Source organism: Python bivittatus, unplaced genomic scaffold (assembly GCF_059951505.1).
Source record: "Python bivittatus isolate LINGU-HERP-01145 unplaced genomic scaffold, Pbiv_v1 ctg000570_np1212, whole genome shotgun sequence".
Classification (NCBI taxonomy): domain Eukaryota; kingdom Metazoa; phylum Chordata; class Lepidosauria; order Squamata; family Pythonidae; genus Python; species Python bivittatus.
In genome coordinates, this window is record NW_028277097.1 from 17,421,849 (window position 1) to 17,439,690 (window position 17,842).

General features: G+C 42.4%; 1 protein-coding gene across 3 annotated transcripts in view; it reads right to left on the minus strand.

Moving 5' to 3' along the window:
* Positions 1-17,842, minus strand: part of ARK2C (arkadia (RNF111) C-terminal like ring finger ubiquitin ligase 2C) — a 109,215-nt gene that overhangs the window by 33,125 nt on the left and 58,248 nt on the right. The window lies entirely within an intron of this gene.

Sequence of the window (17,842 nt, forward strand, 5' to 3'; positions counted from 1 at the left end):
CCAGACAAACCACCTATGCAGGGTTTCACACACAAGACTAAAAATTCTGTGCAGCAGCCTTATGTGCACAAATTGCATGGTGTATTAGCAAGATGTTCACTGGGTGGTGGCTTCACATCCTTATACTGTAACTGTGCACAAAACTGTTGGCTTGTTCCCTCCATGTGATCAACAAAACATGCTAGTGCAGGAAGGTCTAGTGTCCTCCAGATATTGTGGACTACAGTGCCCATAATCCTCCTTGCTGACCCAGTTGGCTGTGCTTGTTCAGACTTTAAGGCCAAGATGTCTCCAGAGCATCACCTTTCCTTCTCCTCTTCATCTGAAGTCTGCCTTTCTCGGTTGCTCTGTTCTTCATATCAGCCTATTCTACTAAGTATCTCATGTTTTAATCATTGCTTCTTTGTTAGATTCATGCCCTACCTTTGTTCCCCAGCATTTCAAGGCAATCTCCATAGAAATCCCTCCTCCAATTTTGCTCCAAAACAACAACCCTATGAAGTAAGCTGTGCTGAAAGAGGGGCTCCCATGGCGGAGGTGGACTTGGGTCCATGTCTCCACATCTGAGCCCAGACCCTTATCTACAACATTACGTTGGCTTTCCTGTATATTTTTGACTTTTAACAACTGGTTTTTCCAAAGATGGGGGCCTAAAATTTATTTAGTTATTTCTTCTTTCAAGCAAACATTGGACAATTCCTGAATTCCACCTAATATTGTCAGCACAACTCCATCTAGGAATCATAAAGTTGGAAGGGATTTTAGAGGTTATCTAGTTCAGCTTCTTGGCCAGTACAGGATCTACTAGAGCAGTGTTCCTCAAGCTTGGTGACTTTAAGATGTGTGGACTTCAACTCCCAGAATTCCCCCAGCCAGCTGGATGGGGGAATTCTGGGAGTTGAAGTCCACACGTCTTAAAGTCGCCAAGCTTGAGGAACACTGCACTAGAGCAGTGTTTCTCCACCATGGCAACTTTAAACCATGGCTGGCTGGGGGAATTCTGGGAGTTGAAGTCCACACGTCTTAAAGTCGCCAAGCTTGAGGAACACTGCACTAGAGCATCTCTAACAGATTATGTGCTAAATATACGGTTCAGATATCAGCCCCCTTTCCCTCCCTACCCTATTTTCCTTCCTGACGATCTGATGAAAAATCCTTGGAAACTCAAAAGCTTATAATTAGCTTATAAACCAGCATTAATGGCGTCAGCATCAATTTTGGATTTCTTTCTTTCATAGTTAACCCATCTATCTCATTTGTTTTTTAAGTACGATATCTGTTCATCAACATTTTGTGTGGGAGGTAGATTTTTTTATTAGCACAGGTAGCAAGTCCATAGTCTGAAAATACCAGCTAGACCTTAGTGTCTGCCATAATTTTTTTTCACGCATCTGTTGGTTTACGGTGCATCTTGGTGTATTTTGCACATGTGCAAAACTACCGATGCTTTTGCACACACGTAAAATGTTTTTTCGGCCCCTCAATAACCACAGTCTTGTTATCCTGCATTCCATTATAAAAATGTGCCTAACATATACAGGAATTCCTATTAGCCTTATATACCCAGGGTGGGCATATAATGTGCCCCCAGAACTAACAGGCATCACCACTCCTTCTGCTAAAAGGAGTTCAACACCATCACCACCACACTCAGTTATAGCCTAATCCCCATTTCAAATAAAAGTGGAATTATGTTAATACCGGTGCAAGCTTTGGCATTACACAGAAATCTTCAGCAGACATACCTGATGAAATCAAAAACACGGAAACATGCAGAAAATACCAAAATTCCTTCTAAGAATGATCTAGGTTCCATCAATGATGCTATTTTATAAAATAACCCTTTTTTCTTGCAGTTAGATATATGTTTTCATACAGCTTTATCCTGCCAATACTGCAGTGTTCCCTTCTGCTATTGAATAGGTCCCAGTGTCTTTGCACGGTTCAAGTCACACCTATATGGTTTGTAGCATGCAGTTAAGTATCTTCATATGTTGAGGGCTGCATATGAGATGGAGATAAAGACAGAAAAACGATGAATCAAAATACCGTAGTTCAAAAAGTAGCTTTGATGAAACAAGAACTGTTATTTGAGTGATTTCGTGGCATCAGGTTCAAGACAGACAAAAAGAAGTGCGTTTTTATACCAGACCAGTATTTGTCAACTTCAGCAACTTTAAGATGTGTGGACTCCAACTCCCAGAATTCCCCAGCCAGCATGCTGGCTGGGGAATTCTGGGAGTTGGAGTCCACACATCTTGAAATTGGCGAGGTTGAGAAACACTGCACTAGACCAGCCACCTCATCATGGGCTTTCTTCAGATGTGTGGAACATCTCCCAGAATTCCCAACAATGACCACAGTTGGGAATTCTGGGAGTTCCAGAACTCCACACCTCTGGAGGTCATCTAGACTGGGGATAACTAACTGACGGAATTCATTGCCACAAGAAGAGGCTCAGTCTGAAAAAGAGAAGACTGTGGAGAGATATGATAGCCATGATCGAGTACATAAAAGGAACATGGTGGTCAAAACTATTATCCCAGGTCACCGGAACTAAAACCAGAAAGGATGGCTCTTAGTTGCAGCTATCTTGATTTTTTTAAAATATAAGGGAAAGTTCCTGATGGTTAGATGTATGGAACAGTGGAGCAATCTACAAAGGTTGTGGGGTCTTTATCTCTGGAGGCTTTTGTCCAGAGGCTGCACAATCACCTCTCCTAGTTTTCCCACCCATTGCAGGATTGGACAGGGTTGGGCTAGATGGGCCTTGGGGGTCCCTTCCAACTCTACAGTTCTGTGATCCCATCAGTGAGTGGCTCTTAGTCGTGGCAATCTATGAGGCCTCACCCTAATATGTTTCAGTGTATCACAATGGAGCATGTGAGTGAGTGAGTGAGTGAGTGAGTGAGTGAGTGAGTGAGTGAGTGAGAGAGAGCGGGAATGTGTGAATGTGTGTGTCCGTGTGAGAGAGAGGGAGAGAAAGAGAAGCCTGTTTTTGCAAGAGATGTAAATAGCAAAATTTAGCACCCACTCCTGGCACCCGGGCTGTTAAGTTATTCTTTCAACAAATGTTAATTCAAAGGCAAGTTTTAATCTGTCTCACTTTGCAAGCCGCTCAGGGGAAACTGAGGCTTGCGAGTGCAACCGAGTGATGCGCTTGACATTAGGGGAACTCTGCTTGTTAACATGAATTGTGTCATGAGTTTCACATCAGTGGACATGAGGCAACGCCTGAGCCCCGAGGGATCCACCTCACTCCCCATTTCATAGGAATGGCGCTTTGAGGATTTTCACTGATTCTGGCCACCTCTTGTCACTAGCCCCTGTCAGAAGCAAAATGCTGGCTTAGATCAACATTTGGCCTCATCCAGCAGGCTCTTCCGGCATAAACGTAGGTCTTCTTGGAAGAATCACATCATAGATATTTGCATATACAAGCACCCAAGCCATGAAATGTGAGAGAGTGTTTTATCACAACATAGAAGGAAATTAGCCAGGAAAGATGAGGAGGCTTAATTTCAAGTTGTATTTTGATCTCTGGCATAATTCTGTTCATACGGAGAGGGGAAGAGCTAATCGGTTGTTCCCATGAAAGCCTCAAATCTGTTCTGCATGCCTTCAAAACAGTGTTTTTGGAGGCCTCTCTACCTTTGGTAATAGCAGAAAGGGAAAAAGAACTAAAGAGCCTCTTGATGAGGGTGAAAGAGGAGAGTGCAAAAGCTGGCTTGAAACTCAACATTTAAAAAAACTAAGGTCATGGCATCTGGACCCATCAATTCCTGGCAAATAGAAGGGGTAGAAATGGAAGCAGTAACAGACTTCATTTATTTGGACTCCAAGATCACTGCAGATGGAGAAAGCAGCCATGAAATTAAAAGACGCTTGCTCCTTGGGAGGAAAGCTATGGCAAACCTAGACAGCATATTAAAAAGCAGAGACGTCACCTTGCCGACAAAGATCCGCATAATCAAAGCTGTGGTTTTTCCAGTAGCAATGTATGGCTGTGAGAGCTGGACCATAAAGAAGGCTGAGCACCGAAGAATTGATGCCTTTGAATTGTGGTGCTGGAGAAGACTCTTAGGAGTCCTTTGGACTGCTAGAAGGTCAAACCAGCCAATCCTAAAGGAAATCAACCCTGACTGCTCATTGGTAGGATTGATACTGAAGCTCAAGCTCAGATACTTTGGCCACCTAATGCGAAGAGAGGACTCTTTGGAAAAGACCCTGATGCTGGGAAAGATGGAAGGCAAAAGGAGAAGGGGACGGCAGAGGATGAGATGGGTAGATAGCACCACTGAAGCAATGAGCATGAAACTGAGCAAACTCAGGAAGGCAGTGAAGGACAGAAAGGCCTGGTGTGATATGGTTCATGGGGTCATGAAGAGTTGGACACGACTTAACGACTGAACAACTACTACTACTACTACTACCTTTGAGCTGAGAAGGGCAACAGTCAGAGTTGGAGGTTGGGAGGGAAGAAAGACATTGCACCAAAAAGAATAGGAGGTTCTTCCTTTGTGCATCTACGTCCTTCATCTGCTGCTGTGCACCTACATTTAACTTCAAACTGTGTTCAGATCAGGTGTGAAACGCAATGGGTGTGCTTGCATGTGAGTGTACACGATGGGTGTGCATTTCAGCCTTTTTTCCAATGCTTGCTGAATCGGTTGAAAACAAAAAGAATTGGAATTGTGTAGCATCCACCTTCAACCAGATTGGATCATGTCAGATGAAAAATGACATTTCAAGGGACTAGTAATAATAGTTTGTATGTGACATCAATTAAGTACATCTAAATTGCAGTTCTGGGCAACTGGCAACACCACAGTTGTCTGTGGCTCCAAAAATCTCTCTTTGCAGCCCCTGGCAGCTACCTGCAACTGCTGAAAATTGGCCACAGAGAGAAATGCAAAACCTGAAGGATAAGTCATCGGGGAGCCTTCATAGGGTTTATAGTTTGCACCATCTCACTCAGTTTTACTCACTGGGGTACTCGTCCTACCAACAAAAAGTAAAATGTGACCTACGCTGAAGTCAATGGTTCTTCAGCAGACAAATGCAGGGCTAGAATTAAGAAAGTTTACAAAATGAATCTTTCTGGCTTAGCCCTGATTTTCAAGGCATCAAGGAAAAATGGTGTTGATCCACCACCTAGGTGATCTTCAATATGCAAAATCTAGAGCAGGGTCTGTTATAGGTATGGGTGGAGATATCCAGATCCAGTCCACATCAGTGTCATAGATGCTCACGTATTATTTAGTGCTGTCAATCATTCTGCAATTTTTAAAAAGCTGGGAATTTATTGTCTTCTGCAAAAAAAAAAGTCCATTTCCTCCTGAACACAAGAGTTTGGTCGCTGCTTTCTTGAACATTTAATTTTTCTAAAAGGAACCACTACTCCTTGTACGCACCTTTTAAAAAAAAATGCAGGCATTCTAAAATACGCTTTTGAAAATGTCATATTTCCAAACGCACATTCTTTATAGGGAATCATCTTTCCCCTTCTGGCCATCTGTCACAGGACAGTTAATTTTAGGGAACTGCACCATTTCGCTTCCGCTGAGATCCATGGGAAATATCTTTTTCATTCCCTAGTTAGCTAAAAAATGTAGACTGTCGTTACATGCTTAACTAAGTCTTGGTTAAAGACTTAAGCAGCTGAATTTGCAAAAAATGCAACACTCAGTGTTAAGCCAGGTTGTGTTTTTGTCGCTTAGCACATCGGTTAGTTTAAGGTTCTATGTCTGGTGCAAACCTACAAACTAAGTTAATTCAGTAACTGTGAAGTACATTGTATAAATACAGTAATCATCTCCTTCTCTCAGCCTATTTATTTATCTATGTGTTTCTCAACCTTAGCAACTTTAAGATGTGTGGACTTCAACTCCCAGAATTCCCTAGCCAGCCATGCTGGCTGGAGAATTCTGGGAGTTGAAGTCCACATATCTTAAAATTGCTAAGGTTGAGAAACACTGATCTATGGAAGAAGTCTTTCAAGGTGGTTCTATACTCAGCCCCCCCACCCCCCCCACACCAATTCAATACCAGAGAAATAAAAATTATTCCACCAGTAATCACTGCCAGTAGCATCCAATGAAGGAAGGAGAAGCCGAGGGGCAATTGATCACGAAAGTCTCTACAGAAAATGAAATGAGATACAGCACAGGAACATCCAAACTTGCAATGTAATATTATTTTTAAAAGAAATCGAAAGAGAGTCTTTGTGGCAAAAGGGTGAATTGGAACAGAGGGAAAATGCTGCAACCCTGATCCGTTCCTCTCTGCATGGTGGCTCTTAGGGGCTGTTTTTTATCTCGGGGGAAAACAGATAGATCCACGATCAGCCCCCATTCCTCCATTGGGAAATAACACCCTCGCAGGGTGGAGGGAATATTAGAGAAGGAGTATGGGGGATCTCTTCTTCTCCACACAACCGCTCTGATCTTTTTACATCCTGCAGAGGGAGTAAAAAAAGTCAAGATGGTGGTCATGCAATTGAAGCCCTGCCCCTTTTTAACATGCATTGAAAAGGGGCAGGACTGTGACAGCACAGTCATGGCTTCCATCTTGACTGCTTTGACCTCTTTGGAGGCACTTCAGCACTCAGCATTCTGACAAGTGTCAGGAGGTCACTGCTGGAGTCCTGAATCTGGGGGCTGGATGTCTATTCGATCGATAGATAGATAGATAGATAGATAGATAGATAGATAGATAGATAGATAGATAGATAGTAATACAAACTAATATAAAGTAAGAAAAAGAAAGAAATCAAAGAGAAAGCTAAAACTGCAAGACAGAAAAAGAAAAGAAAAATAGAAAAGGAAGAAAAAAAGATACAAAGAAGTGGCTTCTGATCTTCTTTATAGCAGTTATAAATACAACCATAAGTTTACGTCTTACTCTGTGGTTACAGGGGCTGGGTGTCGATTCTGAAGGGCCCACTACGCAAGGCTACTTGGCTGTACTGCACTGAAACCTTCTGTGCATCAATATTCTTTCCCTGTTTTGGAATTTCTGCCCAAATTTTCTTTACTTGGTTTTCCAAGCGCTCCTTTTGGTTGGAAGGGGTAACAAGTGAACCCGCAAAGGTTTGTTTTTTTCTTCGTGGCACATTTCCCCATCATCCTGAAGCCTCCCTGGCTGCTCCCAACTCCCCAATGGAAGGCCGAACTTTAATACAATATATGACCATCTCATCACTACAGAACTGCCAGAACACCACACTCCGTGCACCAAAATCCTCCTTTGGGGACTTTTTGGGGACTTTCAGGGAAGAAGTGGTGAACTAAAGACGGCTCTGTTAAAAGCCAAGCCAACAACTGGGGCGGAACAAAGAGCCAGCGAATAGACTGGGTCTTCATAATTCTTCTCCAGACAAGGAGAGGACTTGAGATCGCCCACTAGTGCTCCAGACAGCTGCTCCTCTCAAGGAGACCACAAGACAGTAGTTTCCAGTGGGTTTAGAGCTCTGGGAGATGAGGGAATAGCCGCCTTGCTCAAACCGTGGTCGGTGCCTTTGAAAGGACACTAAGTTCGCATACTTCCTTTTCTAATCACATTCAGAAATTGCTTGTTAATTGATTTTCAGCTATTAGGAACCTTTGGATCGACAAATTTTGCAGCACTGGGTGAGTTTCCTTCCATCCTTAGCGAAAGAAGTTTTAAATATGAGTTTAAGGACTTAAACAAAAATTCTTTTGGAATAAACAGCAAAAGGTGATTAGAATTTTGATTTTAAAAAGTTACAAATGGACTAAGGGTCCAGATGGATTTGAAATAAGATTTTGGAATCCCTTATAAGAATCCTTCCCAAGGGAAAATGTTTTTGTTTTGAATTCTCTTTAAACATCTTTATTTAGACTTAAAACAAACAAACTGAAAACAAACAAAAATCATTTCAAAACTTAAGTAGAAACATCTCAAAAATCTCTTGCCCCACTTTGATGGCCTCAAAACATTCCTGTCCTATTCACAGCTAACTAAGGCTTCTCAGAGGAAGTGATCCCAAAACATCTGGAATCTACCAGTTGTTGACAGTTGCTTCAGGAGATCTTGGATTGCTACAGTGACCTAGGAGAGCCGAGAGGGGAGGAGGGATCCATCTTCCCTCCGGCATCAGGAACCCCGTACAGTGGATGTACGAACAGCCCAATTACCCGGCTTGTCTCAATCTTTGGCAATTTTACAAGGTTTGTGTAAACTGCTGAGACATCCTCATGTGGGTGCCAGGAAACAGGTCATTAATCAAGTCCTGGGTTGGTAATTAATGATATTAACTTTGCATGTCTACTGGGCTCCTGGCCATTAAATGTTCTTTATTGAAATAAATGTGCACCTATAAAATAATAATAACAACAACAGTAATAATAGAAAAAACATACAAAGATTAATGTGGGAGAGAACAGAATCAGTTCTGAGGACAAATGAGTTTTATTTAGCTTTGATAAACATTTCACTTAGTGAAATGAGTTATTGAAAGTTTTCATTTCCCCCCATATTTTTCCTAGCTAAAATGTTAAGAGCCAATTGTGGGTGGTCTCATAAAATGGCTGACATGGGAGATGCTTGCCTGCTCTCAAAATGGCTCCCACACTGGCCAGTGACAACTCCCCCTGCCCCCGCCATCTAAACCCATAAGTAGCACAGTCAGTGTTGTGATGCACGTCCTACCCAGTTTCTTACAAACATTAAATATGAATACATGTACAGAAGAGGCAGGGCTTGCATCGTGACATCATTTCTGCCATCTTTCTGAACCTCCCTCTACAGACACTGCTGTCCCCATGATGCTGTCCACCTGTCAGTCCTTTGAGGTAGGCCAGGTCAGGAAACAGAGCCCACAGGTTCTACTGAAACTACTGTTTTAATACAAACTCTTGAAAGCCTGACAGTTTTTTTCTCCCTATCCTATACTAATGAGCATCAAAGTGGGGAAATCTTGAGTTTCTTTCTCACTTGAGTGGTTCACTTAACCACTCTTGCATTCATTCTTCAAGGTTATCTCCCTGCTCCTCTACATCACCACGCATTTGGATCACAGTCCTTACTGATACATTTGCACGTATGCTACCCTATAATAATTTTATCCAAATGTATTTCCCCTCCCCAGTGATGCAGTTCTTTGGGGATCATACAAGATCAAGACAAGAAAGCAAGCAAAGGATTCTGCTGTATCGATATCTGCTCTAGAGAAAGACCTGACTAATTGCCGCCTGTCCTCAACTGGGCATAAGAGAGCATCTGCATAAAAAATTGCAGAGCCGGGGGATTCTGATGATCTGAGATAGCTCAGAACATCCTCTCTCTTTCTCTCCTGCATGCAGACGGAATTTCTTCCTTGAAAATCTGTTCACCTTGAAACCAACTCCCTGCAGCTCTCGGGAAATGGAGCATCCAGGAAAACTTCAGGTACATGCCAAAAGAGTACAGAGAAGAAGAGAACTCTAATTGGGCATTGAATATCAAATGCTCTCCTGCTGGCTGCCTTTGGATGCATTGCTGATGAGAGGCAATCTTTCAGTCTCAGAAGGAAGCCTCTCTTAAAGAGGGATCTGAGCTTTAAATGATGGGGACCATCGCCAGCTGCCTTAACTGGAAACCCATGCTCCATCTAGCTCAGTAGTGTCATCTCTGACTGTGTAACTAAAAGGCCTCACGAAGGATTGGGTATAGATTTGCTACCTGAAACTAAAGTTGAGCCAGAAGAAAAGTGCTATTTTCCAATATGCCCTTTCGGGGGTGGGGGGAAGGTTACTGTAGGAAACCTGTAATGGGTTGACATAGTCCATTCAGAGCGAGGGCCTGAAACAGTGCCTTCACTCCAAACTAGCTTTACGAGACTGCTGTATAATCCTGTCTAATTCTCGAAGACATTGTTTCTCAACCTCAGCAACTTGAACAGGTATGGACTTCAACTCACGGAATGCTGGCTGGGGAATTCTGGGAGTTGAAGTCCATACCTGTTCAAGTTGCCAAGGTTGAGAAACACTGCTCTATGGGATTATGACACGTAACAATCGACCAATTGATTTGGTCTTATTTCATCTTGATTTGCTCAGTTCTTTTACGCAGCAAAAAGATGATAATTAATTGTTCGTGTGTTTTATGTTATTCATATCACCAAGTGACATGAAATAAACGTATTCAGGAGCAAATGCCAATAGTTTACTTTTTGCATCACAAAGCTTGCAAATATTCAGTTCATTCCAACCTAGGATTGCTTGAAATAAAAACCCCAGGTCTAAATTTTAAAATCATTTAAAGCATTTTTTTAAATTAGCAAATGAAGTATTATAATTGTAGCATTATTTTATCATAATAATAGTATAACAATCTTTGCAATCGAGTTAAAGACTATAGGGTACAGTCTTTTAAACCCGAACTGTACCCCTGCATTCTATGTTGAATTCAAGACTGCTTTTCCATTTTAAACTATTAGGAGGAAACATCTAATTACTGAAGTTAAATATTATCGGTATACAGGTCAGAATAAACATTTATTGACCAATCCTAGTTTTAAGGCCTCACTCACACAGGAAATTCTTGATTTGGATGTAAGAGCATAGCCAATCATTTTTTAAATGGGAAAGTGATGTTCAAAGCCATCTAGAGGAAGATGGAAGGAGGCACATAAGAGGGGTGGGCTGGATTGGGATTTTCCAAGCATTTCTTCCTCTATTATGTCTAACATCCAATTCCAAAATGCCTAATATTCCCAAGACTGTAGCATGAGGTGACTCTGTGTCTGCTACGATGAAGAGGCACATCCAAGATGGCGAGAGAGTCAGAGTCATTTTTGCAAAGTATTGCAATGGAGGGGTGGCTAGAAAGTGACTGGTTCGGAGAATATAAGCTGCCTCTCAAAACCACGTTGTGGAGAGGCAAACAAATGTCATAGATGGACTCACCAATGATTTTTTTTATAGAAGGCAGGTGATTTTGACTCCATATTTTATGACTCCAGCTCCCAGAACTTCAGTATGTTCCTTCCCCAACTAAGGAATAAAAAGGGGCTTAATCACCCAAAAGCAATGACATTTACCTCCCATTTTTTACAGAAACCCTCTCAGGATGATGGGTGACCATCCATGATGGCAGAATGTTTTGGCTAGCTTGAGTTCTGGGCTGTCTGTCACCTGTTGCTTTCAAGGAACTCATCTCAGTTACTAGATGAAATATTTGAATTTTGAAATATATCCAAATCTGTCTTCTAGGCTCCCAATACTGTATTAGAGCTAATTCTGGGGAAGGGGGCTGCAGGACTGGGGTTGTGAATGGGGCTTCTCAGCAAATTACAAACTCAGTATAGTTCAGGGGTATCCGCAGGATGTGGAATGTCAAGAAGGCGGTCATGACAGTGTGATTGAAGCCCTGCCCATTTTTAATGTGCATCATGCATTGCAAATGGGCAGAGCTTCAATCGCGCTGTCATGGCCGCCATCTTGACTCTTTTGACCATACTTTGTGGAAACCCTTGAGAGAGTTGCAAATGAGTACATTTTAATGGCTAACAACTGGTTAACATGCCTACTTGTTTAGTGTATTTATCAAGAACTGACAACCCCTTGTCACATTTGGAATGTTGAGAGTGTTGTGGGTTCCTTCACAAAATGGCTGACCCAGTTTATGGAGGTGACCAGTCGTAAAACATCCACTCACTAGAGAACAGACTAGTAACATTTCTCTCCATCTTCTCTATCTCCCTGCAATGCTCTGTACCATCTCAATCAACTTCAATCAGGTGGCCACATTTCCAAACAAAGCACCGGATGAGTTTTTTACCATCTTTATTTTCCAAGAATATCATTGTGGAGCCCAGAGTGTGATGCCAGAAGCATCCAAAAATATATTTCTAAAAACCATTTCAGGAAAGAAATAGCCACAGCATCTCTGTGCATGAAATGTGTAATGTAACTTTAAAAGGAGGTTTTCGTGTCTTGGTAATTGAAATCAATGGATCCTGAATTCTCCTAGGATCTCCTGCAAGCACAGCTCAAGCTGGCCCATAGAGGTCTGATACTCTTCCACACCAGTATAGACGGGGGTGTCTGCAGGGTGTGGTCAAAAAGGTCAAGATAGTGACTGTGACAGGGCACATAAAAGTGGGTGGAGCTTTGATCACACCACTGTGGTACCATCTTGACTTTTTTGACCAGACTCCTTGTACTGAACCCAAAATCTGCTTCAGGCACACAATGCCATTAAACCCGTAGCAGCAGCTATGGTCGGCAACAATGTACTATTATTTGTTTTATACCCTGGGAGGGAAGCAGACAAAATCAGAAAGAAAGAAAGAAAATACGTTCTTTACCTCTTTTTTGGAATGCTCTTGCAACAGAATGCCCTCAGCCCCTAGACCTGTTTGGTGCCCCTCTCTGTGAAATGTTGACTCGTGAAGTTGACTTGAAATTCAGTCACTAAATGTGCACCAAATCTTTCCTTGTGGTTCAGAGTATTTTCAGCATCTTGTACCAGGGATATGTGTTAGATTTTATTTTGCCTCTTTCTCCCTGACTGCTAATAATTCCTGGGAAAACAGGCAGGGCGAAGAAAGGGAGGTCACTAACTTCTTTTCCTTTGGAAGAGGCCAAACATGACGCCTCTTTGATCTCTTTTAAAATGACCATCTGATCACCTAAATTTCCAACCAGAGGATCATGCTTGGAAAGACGGTACAATAGAAAGGAGGTGACCAGCCATCCCTCACATATGCTGCAGTGAAAAAGCCCAAGCAGGTGCTTTTTAGAAGGTAAAGAAAATATAATTTAAACAGAAAACAAAACAAGACTTGCCCTACCCTCTTAAAAATGCCAAAAAACCCTCCAACCCATTTAATAAAGGACCACATTGAAAGATATAACTTTGCCAAGCATGAAGTAGCATTTCACACACACACAGACACACACACCTCCCACCACACTCTGGGCTCTTTGACTATGCTGGTTCAGTATACAACTAAGCCTTTGTTTTAAAAGAGTTTAGATAGCAGATTTTGGAGGCAGTGGACAAAATCTATCAGCGTACCACCTCAATTTATAAATCTCCATGGACTATTCCATGCACATATAAAATTCCTAATTGTACTGAAGAGGCATTTGATGGCGGTCTATTAGTCCAGCATTTCTTAAAGTGTGGTCTGTGGGACCCCTGGGGGTCTTCCAAGCCCCTCTCAGGGGTCCGCAAAATCAAAATGATTTGCCAGAGGTTAAAGATATTTGCAAAAATTTAAAACAGTGTCAGTCTTCTCATTATTTGCAAATGTAAAACTACAGTGTTCTTGTCATGAAAAATATTTTATTCATGTTAATATTTAATGGGTTTCACTGTTATGTTTACAGAGTCCAATAAATAAATATTCGACGGATGCATCAATTTTAATTTTTAATACAGTAAATATTGATAAATATAACCTATTTAAATGAAAGCTGTTTTAGAGGCCTCCGTAATTTTTTGTAAGTGGGAAGGGGTCCTGAGAGAAAAAAAGTTTAAGAAACACTGTATTAGTCCATTCAGTTGATGACATCCAACTTCCCTTCACCATCTCACCGTTAAAGCAACACAGAAAAAGTTGCTACACAACACCCAACTAAAGTGCACGCAGTGCGTATCTTCCTTAGAGAGGAAAAATAAAACAGAAAAGGCCTTCTAGCACCTCAACGGATAACACACGTATTGCAGCATAGACTTTTGAAGACCGCAGTCTCTTCACGGAATATATTTTATCCAGTGATTGCAAAGAGTAAGATCTCTAATGAGGAGAAACAGGGTAGAGGGAAGAAGAGAGAGAGGCAATGATGAATATCCTCTTGACAGTGGCCATTCTCAAAACATGTGGTGGATAGGTGTACGAACATCACCCGGGACATTTGTAGAGGTCCAGCTTCCTTGGAAATCCCACCGTTGTTTTGCTATTTGCCCTATACTTCAGGGACGCAGCATTACCAACCCAAAAGCTGTAGCCAAAAGCCACAGCTTCAGTTCCCCCTTTTTCTTACACTCTCACTTCCAATCCTGAGCGTTCGGTGTGCCTGTGTGCCTGTGTGGTGTGCGTCTGTGTCTATGTCAAGAAACCAGCTGCTCCTTTTTCTGCGTTGCGCTTCGATCACAGAGTCCCACCAGCGGCTCTTGGCTTGGAAAGACTCAGTTACATTCTGACTCAGCAAGTGATGGCAAGACATCTAAATCTGTCTTCCTTCTGCTATCTGCTCAGACGAGAGAGACGGAGCCAGCCCTGGGGGAACCGGCAGTTCCAGAGCAGTCCGGCACTTATCAGCACACCGATAAGAGGCAATTGTTTCAGACTCCAGGCTGAACAGTCCTACGCTTTCTCCTGCTGCACCCCATTAGAAAGGGCTCCGATAAAAAGTGACACATACGCTAGAAGAACCAGCCGGAAGATTGCCTCCTCTCTTTTTTTTTTTAAAGCACCACTCTTAGAAAAGATACAATCTTGTAACTGACTACAGGAAGGAGGGAAGCTGGAGGAATGAGAGCCCGGAAGGAAAGTAGTAGAAGGTAGCAACTGATCATTAAGGCACAATGTCACTGTGTTCACACAAGATGCATAACCAGGTCCCATGAAGACCTCACAGCTGCTATTGCTTCTTCTTTATAGTTTTAACCCCCTGGTTATGCTTCTGATCTCTGGGGAGTAAGAAAACTACTCCATTCCCTCTTCTGCGTGACCTCCCTCCAGATATCTGAGGACCGCTCTCGTCTGTCCTCTTAGTCACCTCTACTGTAGGCTAAACACATCCAGAGACTATCCAATATCTGCCAATCTCAGTTTGACTAAAACAAGTGGAATCTCTTTTCGGTTCGGAGATTGGTTTGGGGAAAGTTGGGAGAGACACAATGCGTGTTACACTTTCTCTGAGTTTCCCCCTTCCTTTTCCTACATAGTTTCCCATTTGCTGGTCTACCTATTCTGATATCCATATCGGCCATTCGGCATCCAAGTGTGAGAGATAGTGCGTGGAGGTTTTGAAGAAGAGGCTAAACAGCCACCTTTTCAGGATAGCTGAATTGGATTTTTTGCATGTGGCAGATGGTTGGATGGGATGATCCTTGTGGTCCCCTTCCAACTCCACAATTCTGTGATTTATGTACTGTATAATGTATATCCTGTCATTATTCACAAGTCTCTGAGTGGGTGATTGGGAAGTGTCCTTGACATTTGAGATTAGCAAACCAGCCGAGGGGATATTCTGCTGGCTGCAAAAAGGACTAGAGTTATGTCCTCGAGCCCATTACGCTGTCCTCCAGGATCTGCTGCCTGAAGAGGACACTTCACTTTCCCTAATGGTAGGGTCGGCCTCAGGGCTGCGCCACTGACATTTGCTGAAGCTCCTCAGAAGCAAAACAGGGCAAGCAAAGGGTCTGACGCAGCAGCCCTTCAAAGGAGACAGGAGAAAGAAAATCCAGGGATGTGTACAAATTGTTCAGATTGAAGGCTACAATGGAGAATTGGCTGGGAATGTGGGGGGACCCTATTTCTCTCTTTCAGCTAACAAAAAGACAGCTTCTGATTGGCCCGTCAAACATGTAGATCTGGGTCTAGCAAGGCCATTGCTATCCCTGTTAATAAAGCCTGTAAGTTTTTAAAACTGATGTTTAAAACTATAATTGTAAAAAATCCATATTCATTCACAATTTTCTCCCTAACATGTAGACCTCTATAGGCAAATCCCACTCATATAGTATATGTAGTTTTAAAAATAATTCTCCTGGAAAGGTCTTTCTTTTTACAAGGATTGATTTGGTGTTACCATCTCATACATCCATTTGTCTACGCACCCTTTTCAAATCTAACCATCCCTTTTAAGATGACTTCTCCAATACATCCCGGTGTCAAGGATCTTTTTGTATCTTTGCACCCAACTTTCAGAAAGTCTTTTTTTTTTTTTCCCAGTACATCTTTTGCAAGCAAATAGTTCAGGTACAGAATTTGGGGGATTGTGTTCAGGCCTCATCAAAGTCTGTTGGTTTCTGTTCCTGGTCTCTGCAATCATCTGCCCTGCTACACCAAGTCAAATATGAAGTGCAGTGCAACTCTTGAGTTGGAACTATTCCCTCTCTCATCCAAACCACTATGATTAGAAGGAAGTGTTTAATTGCCAGAGATCCTAATGTTGTCATTTGCTGAACCCTATCCAGTCAACCAGCACAAAGGCCCATTTAATCCTCTGTCTGATATGCTGAAGTTCTTTAGAATTCCAGAGTAGTAGGAGTTTTCATAAATGTGATTCTGTGATTCATCTGTGATTGACCCCAAAACTAAGGAAAGTTCCTTTCAGCAGTCCACTAATAACTACTGCATCAGTTCCTCCCACTTTTATTATTTGGTTTATCTGAATTTGTGGGAAGGCTATTACCATCACGCCTACTTCATAAGCATCCCAGAAATATCTAGCTGGCCACAGGATGCTTGGAGAAGATTAATATTCCCTAATATGGTACCTTCAAGATATGTTGGGACTACAACTGCGAGAATTCTCAGTCAGTTTTTGGCTGAGTGTTCTAGGTGTTGCAGTCCCAACACATCTGGATGACATGTACTCATTCATCAGGACTTCCTGCCATATCCATTCAGGTAGACTTTGTGACAATAATGAATTCAGGGCAGAGTGAAACTTCTGCCTTTTGCAGAAGCACGACAGCCAAAAGATCAGCAGGTCCTGAACTCCTTTCCATGTCACTGGATCTCCCAGGGGTTTGGTCATTCTACTTCCAGCTAAGTTCCCATTTCATCTGCATCGTCTTGGGTGCTTCAAAGGGAAGCCTTTTGGTTTTCTGCTGGTGTGGGATTTTGCTGGAGAGGTTTGCACAGCTGCTGGTGGCCTCCTGAGATCCTGGCACGCAGCACAAGGCGTGCTCATTAGCTTCAGCAGATCAACCAGGCCTCTTCGGACAATGACTGGGAAGCTCATAATTAACTCATGATAGATGACAGAGGCCTTGTCCCTGAAAATTTTTGCCAGTGACGCCTCCAGGAACATCTCACCGTGCATGCCTAGTGCTCAGCAAGGAGAAGGAGGGGGCAGGAAGTAATATATAATGTGTGTTCACTCTCCTGGCAACCATCACCCAAATGGCTCATTTTGGAGGAGAGCCGCTAGACAAACTCTCACAAGTCATCTCTAAAGCCCATCTGCTACCAATCTATGTAGTAACTACTACTACTACTACTACTACTACTACTAAAACTACCAGTATTGCTACAACTAAAGAAATAAAGAACAAGAAACATCTCCTATTCATTTGTTTTCATCGTCTGCACGCTGACCCGTTTTTCCAATGCAGTTTACAGCATGCTAAAAGCCCCCCCACTCAGGTTCTGAAAATTAAAACACAATATCTAAAATGCACAGCACCAAGGAGCTAAAATGATCAAAGCAGTCATCAGAGTAGTGAAAAAGTTCCTAAAGCAGTGTAAGTGTTTAACACATTGATTGATTAAAGTGACTGAAAGAACAGAATCCATCCATCCATCCATCCATCCATCCATCCATCCATCCATCCATCCATCCATCCATCCAAATAAACCAAAATGTAGCCACTTTAATCACTACATCCCATTTCACAGCATCTGAAGAAGGCAGAAGCTGTTCCCTCCATCAGATTAGTACCCTGATAATGTCTCAGTGATTCAGTGGGTCTTTCTGAAGTTCTGATCAGATTTGTCTTGGTTCTATTCGATGCATTCCAAATCCCCTCTTCCTCTTTCTCTTTCTCTTTACTACCCACATATGTGCAACTGTGACAACTCCACAAAATCAAAAGGTCAAGACAGGAGCAAGCAAGCTTTAAGCAGCTGGGGGCTCTTTTCTGTTTTCAACTG